This window comes from Marmota flaviventris, chromosome 12 (genome assembly GCF_047511675.1).
Source record: "Marmota flaviventris isolate mMarFla1 chromosome 12, mMarFla1.hap1, whole genome shotgun sequence".
Classification (NCBI taxonomy): Eukaryota; Metazoa; Chordata; class Mammalia; order Rodentia; family Sciuridae; genus Marmota; species Marmota flaviventris.
The window spans coordinates 106,368,151-106,384,938 of NC_092509.1; the positions used below are offsets into that span (position 1 = coordinate 106,368,151).

Genomic DNA, 16,788 nt, shown 5'->3' on the forward strand with positions numbered 1-16,788 from the left:
AGACCTAGAAAGCGCCCGGCACAAAAGAAAGATAAAAACAATCATAAATACTAACTTTTCTTGCCCTTACCAGTTCTTCTAAGTTCACTTAATTCAGATGAGACTGCGTCTTCAGCTGCTTTGCGAGGTACAGAATCCCGAGGTCAGAACGTCAGTCTGCTTGGCTCCGCGGCACAGATGGTGTCTGGAGGGCGTCTGGAGCTGCGCACATTTCTGAGCTTCAGAACCCAGGGTCTGTTGTGTGTCAGGGTCGCTTTTGCATGCAATTAGAAGGCCTGCAAGGGCCCTGAGCTAAATAGCTCTGCACACTTACTACAGAGCCTCACGGTGCTGGGCACAGGGTGGGGGTTCCATAGTCAGTTCGTTTTGCTGGACAGGGGCTCTGCCTTCCTCTGGTGAGGGCTGTGAAGGGTCCTCAGCTGGCCAGTTTTCACCTGTCCCAGTGACACCCACCTGGCAGACTGTTAGGCAAGCTACCAGTGCCACATGGGTTGGTCAGCCCTTCATTACAACTCAGTCCCATTCTGCAGGTGCAAGGCCTGACACATGGCCCCAAGAGAAGAGGACCACCACTAACCGCGCTCCTCTGTAGAGCAAAGACACTACTTGTGCCCCTTTCATCGACCCTTCACAGCTGTGTTAGGAGGTATCACTATTTTCCAGACAAGGACAGTGAAGCCTTAGGCAGGTTAAGCAGCTCCGCCAAGGTCACAGATCTAAGAGGCGGAGCCAGGAGATGGGGTGACTCACACCAAGGGAAAAGGGTTTGCCAACTCACACTGACTCCCCAGTGTTCAAGAGGAAGGAGGCCTGGACTCTACCACTAAGTAAATAACTGAGTAAGCCAACACGGCAGCTGGGCCCACTCTAGCCCAGCGAGCCCCTGCAGGACGCCCAGGGCCCCCGCGGGGGCAGCGGAGCGGACAGGCCCTCTGCTCCCCAGGGCACCTCAGTGCTCCAGGCTCTTTGCTGCTACCCGCTCCTCGCCTGCAGAGCTCAGGGCTGCCAGGCTCCTCCCTGCAGGCAGGAAGGATTGGCTGCTGGAGGGTGCCCTCCCCTGCACCTGTCCGGATGCAGGGCTCCCAGGCCGCCTCTCACCACTCACGTCCCGGCGGCTCTTTCCCACGCTGGGTCTTTCCACGTGGCCCTTCCCTCTCGGTTTTCTGCACAGTAGGGTGTTTCCTGCTCTTACTCCCAAACTTTCTTCTTTGCCACCATGGACCTGCTGGGCTCAGAGTTCAGGGGACAGGCCGCAGACGAGGCTGGGAAAGAGGTTTTCTGGGTGACTTGTCTTCAAGGGTCAATGTGCAGCGCAGGCATGAGGAGAACACCTGCCAAGGTCATTATTTCTAAAAAGCTGTAGACAGGGGTGAGGACAGAGATGAGAGCAGGCCTCAGAGGCCGCCTAGGCCAACCCGGCCTCTCCTGAATCCGGCCTGTGGCCTCAGCTGTGTTTTGACTGGCCCCTTTCCCCAGTGTCCTTCCCTCACTGCCCTTCTATGGACCCGTCCTTCCTTCTCTGATTCTGGCTCCTGCATCCTCATCCAGAACCTCCCCGCAGCCTCCGTCCCCTGCAGCCCTGGTGAGCTGGCACCACTTGCCACTCCAGCCCGCCTGCAGCTGCACTCGGAGCCCACAGGCCCCTGCTCCCACCTGGCTTGGAGCAGCCTCGGGACCTGACACGCTGTGCTTTGCCCTGGGCGCCCGCTCCACCCACTCTGCCCGGCAGACACCACCCGAGCCTGCAACCCAGTTTCCCCGTCACCTGTCCCGTGGACACTTCTAGCTCCAGCTGTGGCCCTCTCTGGCAACCTCACCCTAAACACACACACACACACACACACACACACACACACACTCACAGTCACACACACTATATCACATGCACATACACACCACAGTCACATGCACTTACTCTCATACACACTGTCACTTGCACGCACTTGGTCATCCCCCTCACCGTCTCTGTGTCCAGGTCACTGTTTGTCTTGATGAGATTTCCCTGTTTGACAGAAATAATCAGCTTTTCTCTGTGCATCTGTTCACCCCCTAGCATCTGATAACATGGACCACACCTTGTTTATCTTTGTCTCCCACACAGGGATTTGGACATAAGAAGTGCCAATTAATAGTCATCAAATTGATCATCAGCATCAAAAACAAATACAAGCTGGGCACAGTGGCACACACCTGTAATCCCAGAGCCTCGGGAGGCTGAGAGAGGAGGACTGCGAGTTCAAAGCCAGCCTCAGCAACAGCAAAATGCTAAGCAACTCAGTGAGACCCTGTCTCTAAATAAAATACAAAATAGACCTGGGGATGCGGCTCAGTGGTCGAGTACCCCTGAGTTCAATCCCCAGTACCTCAAAAAACAAATCCAAATGGTAAGTAAAACTCTGGACATCGCCTTTCCCCACAGCCGTTCTGTAATCACATGATTCCTCTAACTTCATCAAGGACTGAATGCAGTCCTGGTGGAGCTACGTTCCTCGGCTGTCCTGTGTGTGCACGAGTCCTTCCTGGCTGAGAGCTTCCTGGAACCCAAATTGCAAGTTCAGCTGGAATCAGGGCGTCTGATGAGAGGCAGCTGTCACTTCACACTCTGCCATTTCCATTTCCACAAACACTGCCCCAAAGTTCTGAACCGCTCGTCAGAGAGAGCTGATTCGTGGGATCTAAAATAGAAACTCTGGATGTAGAACAGTTCTGCTGAGGAAAATAGACACAGAAAAGAGGGTGCTAGCTCTTCGGGGCCTTCCTTATGAGGCCAAGTCAGGCACGGAGCCTGGGGGACCCCGGGTGGCCGGAGGGATGAGGGGAGGGAGATGAGGGTCCAGACGGAGCCCACTCAGTCCTGAGTCCCTGCCGAAGCACACAGCTCTCGCCTGTTCGGAGACATTGTGTCCTGGGTCACAAGTGTCGGGATGGAAGCCCAAACCAAGCAGGCCTCAGGGACCAGGTCCCTGCCTAGGACCTGCAGAGCACTTTGTGACTTGGTCACCACAACCACTAGGTGACATGGGACACTGGACCCCTGGCCTGCAGCCTCCTGGGCACACTTCATTCCGGAGCCTTCCTCTCTCGTGTAGCAACCTCCCGACCACCGGCTGCCCCCAGTTGGCTGGTTTTGGTACCGGGGATTGAATCCAAGGGTGCTGAACCACGAGCCACACCCACAGGCCCTCTTGATTGTTGTTGTTGCTGTTGTTTTGAGGCAGGACCTCGCTAAGTGGCCCAATCGGTCCTGGAAATTGCCCTCCTCCTGCTCAGCCTCCTGAGTGGCTGGGATTGCAGGTGCGGCCACCACCAGTGGACTCTCAACCGCGAGGTCCACTCGCCTTCCCTTTGTTGGCCCCAGGCCTCTGGGCGCCTTCCAGGTTGGGATTCCTCAGGACTCGCGTTCAGAGGGCCTTCACTTCCCCGTCTCTGAACCTTCACGGCACCGCTCCCACCCCACCCCACCAGGACCCACGGTTCTCCACGTGGAGCCAGATCCCTCCTCGCCCTGCGTCCCTGGCCCTGCCAACCCTGACTCCTGTTAGATTCCCACAGCGTCTCAAATCAGCCTGGACCAAAACCAAACTGCCCTCCCTTTCCCAATCCCCCGACGGGGAAGAGGCAAGATGCACCGCTTCGTCTAGTGTCTCCCAACTTCTGCGGGATGCCCTCCAGGTGTGACACACGTGGGTGGGCGAGCAGGAGCCCGGGAGCCACCGTAGCCCCAGCTTCTTCCTGCTACTCCCCGTGGCAGGCTAGCACACCCTCCTCAGGTCACCCCAGCTCTCCATACACCTCCCGCGCCAGGCCTTTCGCCTGCTGTTCCAGTGCCAGGAAGCTCTTCCTTGCCTCCGCCTGCCTCCGGGACCGCAGGTGCACTGTCACTCTCTGGGCGAAGCCATGTGTGACGCTGTTGGGGTCCAATCTCCCTGATACTGCTAGACTTCGTTTCCGACTTTGTTTTCTTGAGCGGGGTTGGACTGCTCTGCGCCTCACTGTATCCTAGGCCCCACGGCTCCCCCTCCCTCCCCACGCCACGCCCGTCGGTAGAAAGCAGAAGCCACGTCCGCATGTCACACCCTGCTGTATGATGAGCGCCCACCATCGTTCCTGCTATGCAACTCGCTGTCACCCAAGAACTTGTCTAATGACAAATAAGCAAACAAGTGCCAGGGTTGCCGTGAACCTCGGGCACCTGCTGGAGGGCTTCCCCAGACCCGCCTCCTCACCTGGAGCTGGCCTGCCATGTCCTTCTGTAGTTCAGGCGCTACAAAAAGCAAGGTGAGGAACGAGGGAATCTACCTTCTTATTTTGCATATTTAAAAAATAAAGAGTATTCTAGGAGTTTGGGGGTTAGGGTTAGGGTTAGGAGGAGGTGGCCACAGAAGAGTTTGATAACAAAGGCAAAAAAACAGGACTGTGGGAAGCCACATAGGAACAATGGGTTTGTTTGAGCCAACCTACGGCAGGGGAGCTGCCTTTCTGTGACATTCCTGGTTGGAGAAAGCCCAGGTCATGCGGGTGCCCTGCCTCAGCTCACAGCCTGAGGATAAACGCAGCCCCTAGGACGTGGGCGTAACCTGCCAAGCACGGAATAACAGATTTACTACCAGACCCTCCCACACTGAAACCTCATCCCTGCCTTTGAGGTGCCTCCCCTTAAATGGAGAATTGGGGCCTCTTTCAGTTGTTCAGTTCCGTTCCTATCAGAGCTGGAAGACCCATCAGGTGACCCGCTTTTTAAATCTAATCTCTGGCCTTGTCTTTCTTGTTATTTCAGACTTTTTATTTTCCTAGGCGGCTCCTACCTCCTACAAGGAATCTGTCCTGCCAGGGCGCTGGTCACCTCAGCACACACAACACCATCCCAGCACCGAGAAATGGCTGTGGAGATCTGTGGTCCTGGAGCCACGCTAAAAAAAATAAAAAAACCACCACCGAATTCTTCAGGACAGTGTTTCCCAGCCCTGATCAACTCTCTAAAACCAGTTCCCAAAGAGCCAATTCCACAGACAGACTTGGGCAAACTGGTCCTCCTTGTCTCTCCAAGTCGCATCCCTGCACTGTCATCATCCAAAATGCCTATTAAAAACGCTGCCCCAGACCAGGGACCCCGAACCTGAAACACTGCAGGCGACTCTCATGTAAGCTGAAGTTTGAAGCAGGAGCAGGTCCTAGAGAGCAGACCACATGACTTGCCCTCACCTGCTCAGGGCCACCCCAGGCAACAATCAGAACCTGCCAAACACCGCGGTGAAAACCTCGCTCCCCGGAAAGCTCAGGATCCTGCTTTCTGCATCTATAGGAATAAATCTGCTTTAGCAAAAAGATCATTTGGTGCCAAGGAAGGTGGGGAAAACACTCTCTCTTTGGACCTGAGCACAGGGCACTGTTGCTACAACTCTCCAGCCAGGGCCGGATCCCGGACTGACCTGGGAGTGGGGCCAGCAGCAGGCAGAGCTGTGCAAGGTTTGGGCATCTAGGAGTTGAAGAGGCTGCAGCCAGGGACAGCCTCTAGGCCTGGGCTCTGAGCCTCCACATGCACAGAGACGGTGAGGAGACGGGCGGAGACCAGAGAAATGCTCTGTATGGAAGGTAACTGAACATCCTTATCCTACAATGAATTCCTGTGTCCCCTCTATTTATGTCACTCTAGGTGACGGCCCATGGAGCACAGTTCTCTGCAATGCACCCCTCAGTGCAGATGGAAGATTGCCCACCTGGAGGTCAATGGTGGTAATACCAACAGATGCTCCCTGTGGCCTGGTCACTATATCCCGGGGACTCCCTGCTCACTGGTACAATTCCCGCAACGTCCAAGAAGAGTAGGTGGGATTCTTAACATGACACAGAATACAAACTTTGACTTGAAATGCTTCATAATTTCCCCAAGGCCCTGCAGCTGGGATGCGAATGCAGCCCTGTGCCTATCCCTGAAGCCAGGATAGGGCCGGGTGAATCTTGGGCAAGGTAATGACCACGGCATCCCACCCTCCCCCACAGCCACCTCCCAGGGCTCGAAGTCCTGCTTCCCTGCGGCCCCCACCCCAGGTCTCCTGAGCCTTGTCCTGCCAAGATCAAGCCACAGTCCCACGTCTTGGCTCTCCTCAATAACGAGGACCCACAGGTCATTGGGACTTTTTCTCTGGGTCCCTGTTTTTGATCTTCTCTGTGTGGGGGTTTTCTTTATTATCCTTGCATGTTGAGCTCTCAGACTTCACGTCCAGGTAGCTTCCTTTCAGACTGTCTCTGAGGGACACGGTGACCTCTGTAACCAAGATAGACATATGCAAGCATCCACAAGTAAAAAGTCTTTGCACCGGGCGCTTATAACAGGCAGGTCACCATTAGGGAGGTGTAAGGCAGGAGCATGGCCCCCAGGGGGTGTTCTATCTAAGGAGGGTCTGAGCAAGACGTGCACGTGACTGACACCAGGAAATGGAGAGCAAGAGTCGCCCAGAGTGGCGTGGAGGTTTCCACTGCTCTCACTACAGCTCCACTCCCCACCCACCTGAATGCACCCAGCTCCCGCGGCGGGCCCCCCAGGGCCAATCTGCTTCTATCCACCCCCCTCGCCTGTCCTTGCAAAACCCCTCAGAATCCTCGTCCACCTCCACCCTCTCCTGGGGGACCTCTGATAGGTCACTGTGCTCTAGATCCAACCCTCGTACTTAGGGGATGCTCAGAGTGTCCTAACTGCCTGGCTTTACTTGCTGGTCTGAGGGGGACCTGGTGACCCTCCCTGTGACAAACAGGAGGCAGGAGAACATTCCAAGGGGTCACTGTGGCCTTAGTGCTCTGCGGGAAGCCTGCTCACCCTTCCGGGCCAGTGATGGTTTCCAGGCCCTCCACTGGCCCAAGGGACGGCACGGCCCCAGTGCGCAGAACCAGTCCTGCAGAGACACCACGAGCTCCTCCGAGCCCTTCTCTTACGCACATTTCATTTGGCGGAACTCCTGCTACTGCAGTTTTCATCTTTTAATAGCTTTATTGAGATATCTTTGCCATAAAAACTGTGTATATCTAGGATGCGCAGCAAGGTGTTTGGAAGTGTGTACACTGTGAAGTGATCGCCGCAATCCAGCTAATGAGCAGATGCATTCCATAACTGCACGCAGGGCCCACTGTGTGTGGGTGTGGGGTGGGCAGTCAGATTTAAGATCCACCCTCTCGTTAGGAAGCAGAGTAAGCTGTCGTGCCACAGAACGTCAGACTTTATCCCCCCAGCTAGCTGTGACTTGGTACCACTAGCAGCAGCACCCTGGCCCCACCCCGCCCGTCCCCACCCTCCTGGCCCCAGCCTCTGGTGACCACATGCTACTTCCACGAGTGGACCTTTGTAGATTCTGTGTGTAAGAGAAGTCACATGGTATGGTCTCTGTCCTGGCTTGTTTTTAACATGATGCAATGTACCAAATGTTTCAAAATAGCCAAAAGAGAGGGTTCTAAACGTCGTCACCACCAAGGAGTGATAAATATTTGAGGTGATAGACATACTAATCTGATTTGATCATCCCACAACATATACTTTTGTCAAAATATCTCTTTGTACTCCATCAACATATGCAATTAATTGTCAATTAAAAATAAAACTAAAAAAAAAAAAAAAAAACTACCCTCTCAGCAAATTACAATGTGGTACTGTTAACTATCACCCTCATGCTGCAAGTCGGCTCTCCGGCAGTTCTTCATCTTGTCTAACCACAACTTTGCATTCTCTGGCCAAGAGGGGACAACATCTCCCAATTCCCCTCCCCTACTCCGGCATCACAGGGCTCCTCCCTTCTGTTTTAGAGTCCAACGAGGGTTTCAGCCTCTGTGCATCACCCTGGACGGATGTCACTAGCCATTGTGAGCGCAGGCGGGAATGCCCTGGGAAGAGGGCAGGGCGGCTCCTCAACCCATCCCTGAACTGGTGCGGGACACGACTCAGTGGAGAGCTGATGCGCACGCAGCCTGCGTGTTGAGTGGCCGACCCGCTACAGAACCTCGGATCTGCAGCAGACCAGCCCCGGAGAGGGCTGCGACCGGGAAGCAGGAGCTGGCGGATGAGGGACTTCCACGGGCATCTTGTTTGAATAACCCAGTGTGGAAAGGCTGTTGGAACCACTGGGGAGCCCGCACGTAGGCCTGGGTCTGATGATGGGAAAATACTTATTTTGTTAGATTCAATGCTTTTGTAGTTAAAGGGGAATGTGTTCTTTTATAAAGATTCGTGCTTAATATTTAATTAAAATAATGTTCTAATTCACTTCAAATTCTTTAGCAAAAAAAGATTAAGTAAATAGAGGAAAATATTAACAATTGTTAAATCTAGGTGTTGGATACATAGGGGTTAATTTTACTGTTCTCTTTCTACTTTTCAAAAGTTTAAAATGTTAATAAGGATTTTTTAAGAGTTTTGGTTAACAAGGCATAAAAAGTAATCTAATATTTATGTGCTACAGTCTTTACAGATCCTTTCTCTTTTATTATCTTGTTTCATTAAAAACGATAACAAGTGAAATATTGACCTCATTTTATATACGAGGATCATGAATCTCAAACATGAAAGTGAAGGTTTAAACCTTTAGTTAAATGAATCTCCGCCTTTGGCTACGAAGACATCTCCAGAGCTGGAGAAGGAAATCATTTCTACATAAACCCTGTGCTTTCTGGTGTGGATGGAATGGTAGTGACACTGGAAAACTCTAAGGTCCACTGTCCCTTTCAGATGGTTCCTCTTAGCACGTTTCCCTGAATAGGAATATTCTAGCAAATCACATGACTTTTTGGTCTCCTCGTCAACATTAAATTTGTGTTCATGATATACTGTGGCCTGTTGTACACAATAACATTATGTCTAAAAATTGAGCACACCTTAATTTAAAAGTACTTTATTGCTTAAAAAAAAAAAGGAGCAGGGGCGCTGATAATCATCTGAGCTGTTGGGAAAATGGTGTTCGTAGAGTTGCTCAATGCAGGGTTGCCACAGACCTTTAATTTAAAAAAAAAAAATTTTAAAATAAACATTTTTGTGAATTGCAATAAAGCCAGTCAAAGTAAAATGAGGGATGTCTGCATTAGTAACACAGGAAAGCAAAACAGGCCTAGAGAACTCTTTGCAAGGTGTCTGCCCCAGGAGTTGGACCTTGTTTTTAATCCAGCAGCTCTTGCCTCCGAGTCCCTGTCAATCAGTGTTGGGGTGGGCAACGTCTATAGTACTGAAAAAGGACTTCAGAGGTTTTCTTCCTCCCTTGACTGATCACTGAACTCCTTTAAAGAATGATTCCTCGGCTGAGGGCTTGCGCCTCTCTCAAAATGAAGCATAAAGCGGAGACAAACTCTTGAAGGGCTCATCAGACACCACCCTGCAGTGGGAAGGGTTGCTCGGGTTTTCATAGACGGGCAGGGCAACAGGATGCTGATGCCCCACTGTGGGGAGAGACGGCCAGGCAGGGGGCAGGCAGACGTTTGATGAGGATTTTGAGGTTCATACTTTTCCCAAAGATCCACGTGAAGGATAATACATTTCTTTATGATCTTTGCTTTTCTTCACTAACCTAGGCCCCTTTGAAGACTTAACACAATTGTACAATATTGAACTTTGCTATGAACTGTGTCATCCAAAATTCATATGTTGAAGTCCTGATCCCAGTACTTCAGGATGTGACTATATTTGGGGATAAAATCTTTAAAAAGGTAATTAAGATTAATTAAGGCTGAGCTGGAGAGTAGGATTCATCCCAGAGGCGTAGGATGATCAACGTGTAAATCAATAAAAGGCCCAGCTCCTCAGGAGAGCGAGGGACTCCCACACGGGCGGGGATGAGGGAAGCAGCATGTCCCTCCACCCAGGATGCACTGGACCACACCCAGGGGTGGGTGGAGGAAGGTGGCAGCAGGGTGCAGCATTCTGTGCATGAGCCACGGGCTAGACGACCTCTGCAGAGCTGGCAATGGCTTAGTGTCACCTTGCAAGTATCCAGTGCTGGCCACAGGCTGGGCCTGACACTTATCAGTGGGTGAGATGAACATTCATCACGCTCATGGGTGACTGGGTCAGAGGGAGGCCACCGCAGCACACGCAGGTGCACACACAGGCCCTTAGGCGGCTGGGGCGGATCCTCATGGGGGGGGGGGCGGGGGGGGGCAGCTCCCAGGTCTCTTCCCTGAGGCACCAGTCCCCTCCAGAGGGCTCCGCCTTTCTGACCAGAGTCCTCCTACGGCTCCCCTCCAAGTGCCATCACATCGGGTCAGGATTTTAACCTGAGAATTTGGGGGCACACGGTGAGTACATTGCTCTGAAACTAACAAACAACACGGACTGAAATGGGGAACGTCCAAAAATACGTAAGTGCCCAGTGCAGAGGGACTGGACATGGCCCTTGGGGACAAGAGAAGAAGCACACCTCCATGTCGGAAGATGCGAGAGGGCTCCAGACAGACGGGCGGCCACGCTGCGAGGACGGAGGGTGAAGGTGTGGTGGGGGACCCATCTCCCGGGGGCTGAGAAAGGGTGAGAGTGCCGGGGACAAGCCTAGACACCAGGCGAGGGAAGGACAGCCCAGACATGCAGCACCCGCCACAGTGAGGACACTGTCCTCCTGACAACCGCGGAGGACGGGGGCAGGAGCCTGGGCAGGCTGATGAGCTTCACCGAGGCAGCAGAGCGTCCTCGACAGCGCGTCAACTTTTAAAGTGGCTCAGATTCACATGCTGTACAATGGAGTCCAGTGCGTTATTTAAAAAATGTGCCCAGAAAGAAGATCAGAAAGACCTCAATGCTCCCAGTAGCTGTCTCCAGTGGTGGATTAAGAGCAATAGAATTTCCTTCTTTTATACATCCCTTCCTTTCCCAATCTTCTATGATAGACATGGATCATTTTTAAAATCAGGAAAAGAATCTGAGAGAACAGGTGGAGGTGTTGTGCTCAGAAAGGAACAAAGCCACACTAGGCGCGGTGGCGCTCACCTGTATCCCACTGACTCGGGAGGCTGAGGCAGGAAGATCCCAAGCTCAATGCCAGCCCCAGCAACTTGGCAAGACCCTGTCTCTAAATAAATAGAGTAAAAGGGCTGGGATGTGGCTCAGTGGTTAAGTGCCCCTCGTTCAATCCCCAGTTTAAAAAAAAAAAAAAGGAATAAAGCCTTTTCTTCATCTCAGACATCAAAAAGGAAAGGAGGAATGTGTAGAAAGAAATACTTAGAGGAAGAAAAGTGGATCTGAGAAGGAACTCACGTCAGACCAGCGTCTTCTCCACCACCTCAAGTCAACAGTCCTCAAAAGCATTTCCAAATGGAGGCAATTTTCCCCCTGGACATTTTAGTTTTTCTTCATTTTAGCACCTGTTACAAGAGAGATGTCAGGAGGATCATGCTGAAATCACTCTGCAGCCCAACTTTTCTCCAGACTTCACAAAAATCACTGGGCGTCCGAGAGCCCTGAAGGGCAGCATGGGACAGGCTCACTCCCAGCGGCCAGCCCTCAGCCACCAGCCATCAAAGCATTCACCTGCAAATTCAGCAACCAGCAGCCAGTGACTGGGTGGCCAGCCAGTGCCGAGCAGTCCCTCAGAAAACACAGAGACGAGCTTTGACGTCAGAGAGGCAGCAATACCCCAGTGACTGGAACACGGGAGTTACTGCAGCGCGTCACAGCTCTGCCCAGGGGACTGTCCCTGCCAGAGCTGGATGGTGTCCTCCATCCTGGGAACCCCAACTTCCTCTCCAAAGAGTCATTCAGGACTTCAATGCCCCCATTTTTTAAATATTCATTTTTTACTTGTAGTTGGACACAATACCTTTATTTTACTTGTTTTTACATGGTGCTGAGGATTGAACCCAGGGCCTCGCACGTGCTAGGCGAGCACTCTACGGCTGAGCCACAACCCCAGCCCCTCAATGCCCCCATTTTACAGATAAGGAAACTGAGGTCCAGAGAGACAATGATGTCCCTGATGTTCCACCTGGTCTGTGACACAGTCCAGGAGTGACACAGTCCAGGCCAGCAGAGGGCCCTCCTCACCACCCACCTGTGCTTGGGAAGATGCTATCAGAACGGCTGCACCACACAGTGTCCAGTGAACTCTGTGAAGGGCCCCTGGGACTTGGGCCAAGTGTGTCCCCAGGGGGAGCAGGACAAGAGGAAAGGCACTACCACAGGAGCCCTTGTCCTGGAACACGTGGCAAAGCCTCCTGGTCAATTCTCTCTAAAACCCAAGTGCACCTTGAGCCTGTACTGTCTCAAGAATTACCATCTAATTACCACCTGTTTTACAAGATGACACGGTGCCAGCTTCCTCACCAACCCGCAGTGTGAGCCAGAAAAACTGCAGGTCCCTGGACAACAAGTGGTGCAGGGGAGCAGCCTGCACAGCAAGGCTCCGCGCCAGCTCACGTTTGCTTTGCCAAAAGGGAAGAGAACAGGCACCCAGCAACACAGAGGGGCCCAGAGGCAGAGCTCAGCACCAGGTAGCAGTATCAAGGAGAGCGGTCACAGGTAGTGACGAAGGTGTGCACTGCCTACCTGAGTCCAGTTTCCTTTAGAGCAAATGGGGGTTGGTGCTTTCTTCCTTACAAGATTGTCCTGACAATAAGAGGAGGTCATGTTCTCAAGCACTCAGCCTAGAGTTACGCGGTAAACATATATTAGGACATATGTTAAACAGTCAACAACGGATGATCACCAGTATGATAACGGACGGCAATATTATGGCTTTAGGAAGACAGGGACACGGGTTAGAGATTTTAAATTTTAAATGATTTTAGTCCTTCCAGAGGAGACCTTTTTGTTTCAAAAAAAATAATGATAAGAAGAAAACCAATCAAACAGAATGACATTTCCAAATATCAGAGAGAGATTTTGTGGGTCCATTTAAACACCAACATCAGTGACATCAGTGTTGAATCTGGGGTCCCAGATTAGCAGGACTGGGTGCATTTTCGTTCTGAGTGGCCCCTGTTTCTGCTCCTCTGCAGACAGGAGGAAAGGGCTTTACTGAGGCAGTTGCCTGGACATAATGGGCACCTTGCCTGGGCCATGGAGACCACACTGACCACAGAGGGCAGGTCCTGCTCCCCTGACAGCTTTTCTTAACCGTACAAAAGAGGCCCCAGAGGGTGGAGCTTGCCTTGCTCTTTGGACATGCGACAGAATCAAGTCTGACGCCCTTTCTCCACCAAGCACATCAGTATGCTCAGCAGCAGCCTCTCCTGCGGGCGTCTGCACCCCGCCTCTACGGCAGCTGTCTCAGACACACTGCAGCAAGGCTCCGCATTGCTCAGGCACCAGAACTTTCTCGGCTGCAGGGGAGAAAGCACTTTAGAAAATGGCCTATTTTTCACAGCTGACATGACTGCCACTTAGAAGATCATTGAGGTCGGAGGTCAGTGGTAAAATGGAGTGGAAAATCAAGATATTTCCTACAAAAGGCAGTCCAAAATATCCTGAGATATGTTGTTATGGATTAGCAATCAAATTGCTGATCCCCCCCGCCCCCCGTCACACCACATTCACACACACCAGCTGTGCGCTGGGGGGTCTGTAAGATGCCGGGGAACAGATGAGAGAGAGATGGCCCCTGCCCTCCACAAATCCAGTCTGGTGCCAGAGGCACACTCATGAAGAAACATCACAGCTCAGGGTTTCAGAAATGCAGAAGATGGAGTAGAAAAAAAGACATGAAAGTTTTTAGTCAAATATGAGAACACTTGATTTCCAGCCTGGTGCCTCTCCCACACACACCTGCCGTTACCAAACACAGGACATGAGAGGACATCCATCTTTTAAAGGCCATGGGACAGCGTGTGGCCTGGCCTCTCATCTGCAGAATAGAAGGCAGTCTGCGTGGGACCCGGAGGCCGCTGAGGTACCAGGCAGTGCCCAGGACCTGGCTTGTGACCTGGAGTGTTCCCAGGACACCAAATGCTGGCCCAGGACATCCCTGACTACAGATCTGGAAGACCTCCCAGTCTCGGCCCATGTATTGGGCTGTATTTTCCCATCTTACCCAACTCACCAAGGGCAAGACAACGCCCACTGCCCATGCTCAAGTCCCAGGGCAGAAGGACGCCCGCTGTGTAGTCACAAGAGCCTCACGCCTCTCCTGACCCCAGGCCTGCTGCTTGGGCTTCCTTCCTCTGAGGTCAGGTGAACAGAATTGGTCTCCTCACGACTCACAGGCAGTACCTTCTAAGGTCAATATTCACACCCCTCTTGGTCTAGTAAGGCCATTCCTGAAGGTTCCGTGGCCACTATGAGCACACACCTTGCAAATCTCCACATGCAAGCAGCATGGTGGACCACGAGGCCAGCACCACAGGTCTGGGATCCATTGCATGTTAACAGGAGGCCACTCTGTCTGGGCAGCTTCCAGCCATGGGTGAGAGCCTCAGGGACACTGCGGCAGACCCACCACGGGACACATGGCCCTCTGCCTGCCTGTTCTGCCGGAGGACACACGGCCTTCCACACTCCTCAGGCTGCACAGCAGTCTCCCCCACCCAGCACCCCTCCCTCCCGCCTTCCCTGGAGGGGGAACCTGCAGTTCATCAGCAACTCCCCCAGCTTTCCCATTCCCCCCCCCCATTCTCTCTGCCTCTCTCTCTTCTTGCACACTTATCCCATCTCAGCCCTGTGGACTTTACGGTCTGAGACGGGAGGTGCTGGCCTTTATTCCCATAAGGCCAGCTCACTGTCTCTCAGTCCTGTCCTGTGTGTGGACTCCTCACCTACCCCCAGGGAGCCCCTTCAACCTGCTCATGTAGAGAATGCAGAGCAGACCCAGAACCCTGCCGGACCCAGCGACCTATCACAATATGTGACAGATAGAAAATGGGATGCAGAGTCTCCTGGCCCTGGCAGGGAGAGGTTTGCAACAGAGTCTGGTCTGAAATCCGCCATCATCCCGGCAGAGAGAAAAGAACAGAAAACACAGCAGAGCCACAGAAAGCTGGGTGAATCTGCAGTGGAGAAGCACGGCTGAGCCGCGCCCTCTGGTCCAAGAGTCGGGAGCTGCCCTGACAGAGGAGGCCCAGCAGCTCCATCTTCAAGCACACTGGGGAATGCAGCAGACGCAGCTCGGAGGAGAAGAAAATGTTCCTCCCCCAGTCTCCTGCCTGGGACTTCTGTCATTACTTTCAAAACGATTCTGAACTCCAGAACCAACCCAACCCTGCCGTGGAGAGTATACACTTACTGAAAGTTAGGGAAGATATTTAGAATAAGTTTTTGTTCAAGAAACTTAATCCCACTAAGGCTACCCTCTCTGGGTGGAAGGATGTAAAGTGACTTCTAATTAGTAAAGTTGGGTTTTTTTTTTTAACTTGGACCTCTTTTCCTTTATACCACAGCCTAGTGCCCTCTACCAGGTGCCCTGGAGACATCTGCGTGGGTGCACAGGGTGGAAACTGACCTCTTCACCCTGGTGACACCCTAGTGCCTTCCCTTTTGAGGACCCAGTTTCTGATTGACCTGCTCTGGTCCCCTGCTCCCACCATGTCCTCAGGAGCCCGATGAGGTGACTACCCATCGCCATTCCTCATAGGCTGTTATGTCAGACTTGGGCTCAGAGAGACCGGGAGGGACGTGCCTAACTGTGTGACTCATGTCTGGGTTCAGCAGAGGTTGTTTGGAATTGAAAAAAGCCATGCATATAGATGAGACTAGAAAGAAAAAAAAATAGTGAAAATAATTCTGCAAAGAGGTTGGGATTAGAGATCTGTGAGGAGTCTGAAGTTTAATGCATGAAGGACTATGAAATCAAAAACAGATTAACTGATAAAGTAAAAATTCGTCATGAGCAATGGCTTTGCTCTTCTTCTGAGCCAAGACCAGGCCAGTGGATCAAAGTCCCAAATCTTATTTCTGCCTCCAAGGTCACCTTGCCCCTCCAAGGTCTCCTCCCACTCTGCCCCTTCCTTTCTCTCCCCATCCCTTTCTGTCCTTATAGTTGAGATCATCCCTGGGAAGTTGGAGAGGCTGAGAGCTATCATGAGGGGGACCCTGGCTATTCATTTTTCTGTAATCTTCTTCCCACCACCTTAAAGTCTCCGCTCAAAGGTCACCTTCTCAGTGAGGTCTTCCCTGACCGACCCCCCATGGGAATCTGAAGCCCACCCCTCCCGGCACTCTGCACCCGCCTCTCAGCTCCCTGGGTCGTGCGTGGCCTGCATTCCATCTTGTTAGCACTTGGATGGCTTTGAGGAGAGTGTCCCCAGGTGTTCTAGTTGCCCAGCTGTCTGGCCTATCATTATCAGAGCTAGAATTCCTTCCTGCTGACCAGTCTATGGAGTTTTTGTAGAGAAATGAGCGCCTGACTTAATTCACACTGTTACTTTAGGATTTGTCACCTGCAGCCAGATTGAACTCTAACAACAGCATACTTATCACATAGGCTAGCTCCGTCCCCCCACTCCTCTGCATATGAGTGTGGTGTGTGTGTGTGTGTGTGTGTGTGTGTCATCATTTCCAGGGCCCAGTGGCCACCAGCAATCCAATGTCCCCATGTCCCCAAAGTTTTGAAACTTCCATAAGGAGGCCCAGTGTGGTCATTTCCACGGTTGCAGGCATTCTCTTTGGGGTGCACCCCCATGGCTTTGGGGAGAGGGAATTGTTTCTTATCCAACCCCGGTATCCCCTAAAAGTCGGTCTCTCCCTGCCTCCCAGCCCTCCTCTGTATCCCAGCTGTGAAGCGCCTCTAAGTCCCACTGTCCCAGCTACTCATCATGGTCCTCTCAACCAGAGCACCCGGGCTCTGAGGCGTCTCTGGGCTCAGCAATGAACTTTAATCTCAATTCAACAAGGAAAAG

At 52.4% G+C, this 16,788-nt stretch overlaps 1 long non-coding RNA gene across 1 annotated transcript in view; it reads right to left on the reverse strand.

Annotated features, from left to right (window-relative positions):
* Positions 1-8,883: 8,883 nt before the first annotated feature.
* The window catches only part of LOC139707852 (uncharacterized), a 32,543-nt gene continuing 24,638 nt past the window's right edge, over positions 8,884-16,788 (reverse strand). The window contains exons 2-3 of the long non-coding RNA XR_011709275.1: positions 11,219-11,325; positions 8,884-8,973 (exon numbers count right to left, since the gene is read on the reverse strand). This is a non-coding gene — a long non-coding RNA (uncharacterized lncRNA). The remainder of the gene's footprint in view (positions 8,974-11,218; positions 11,326-16,788) is intronic.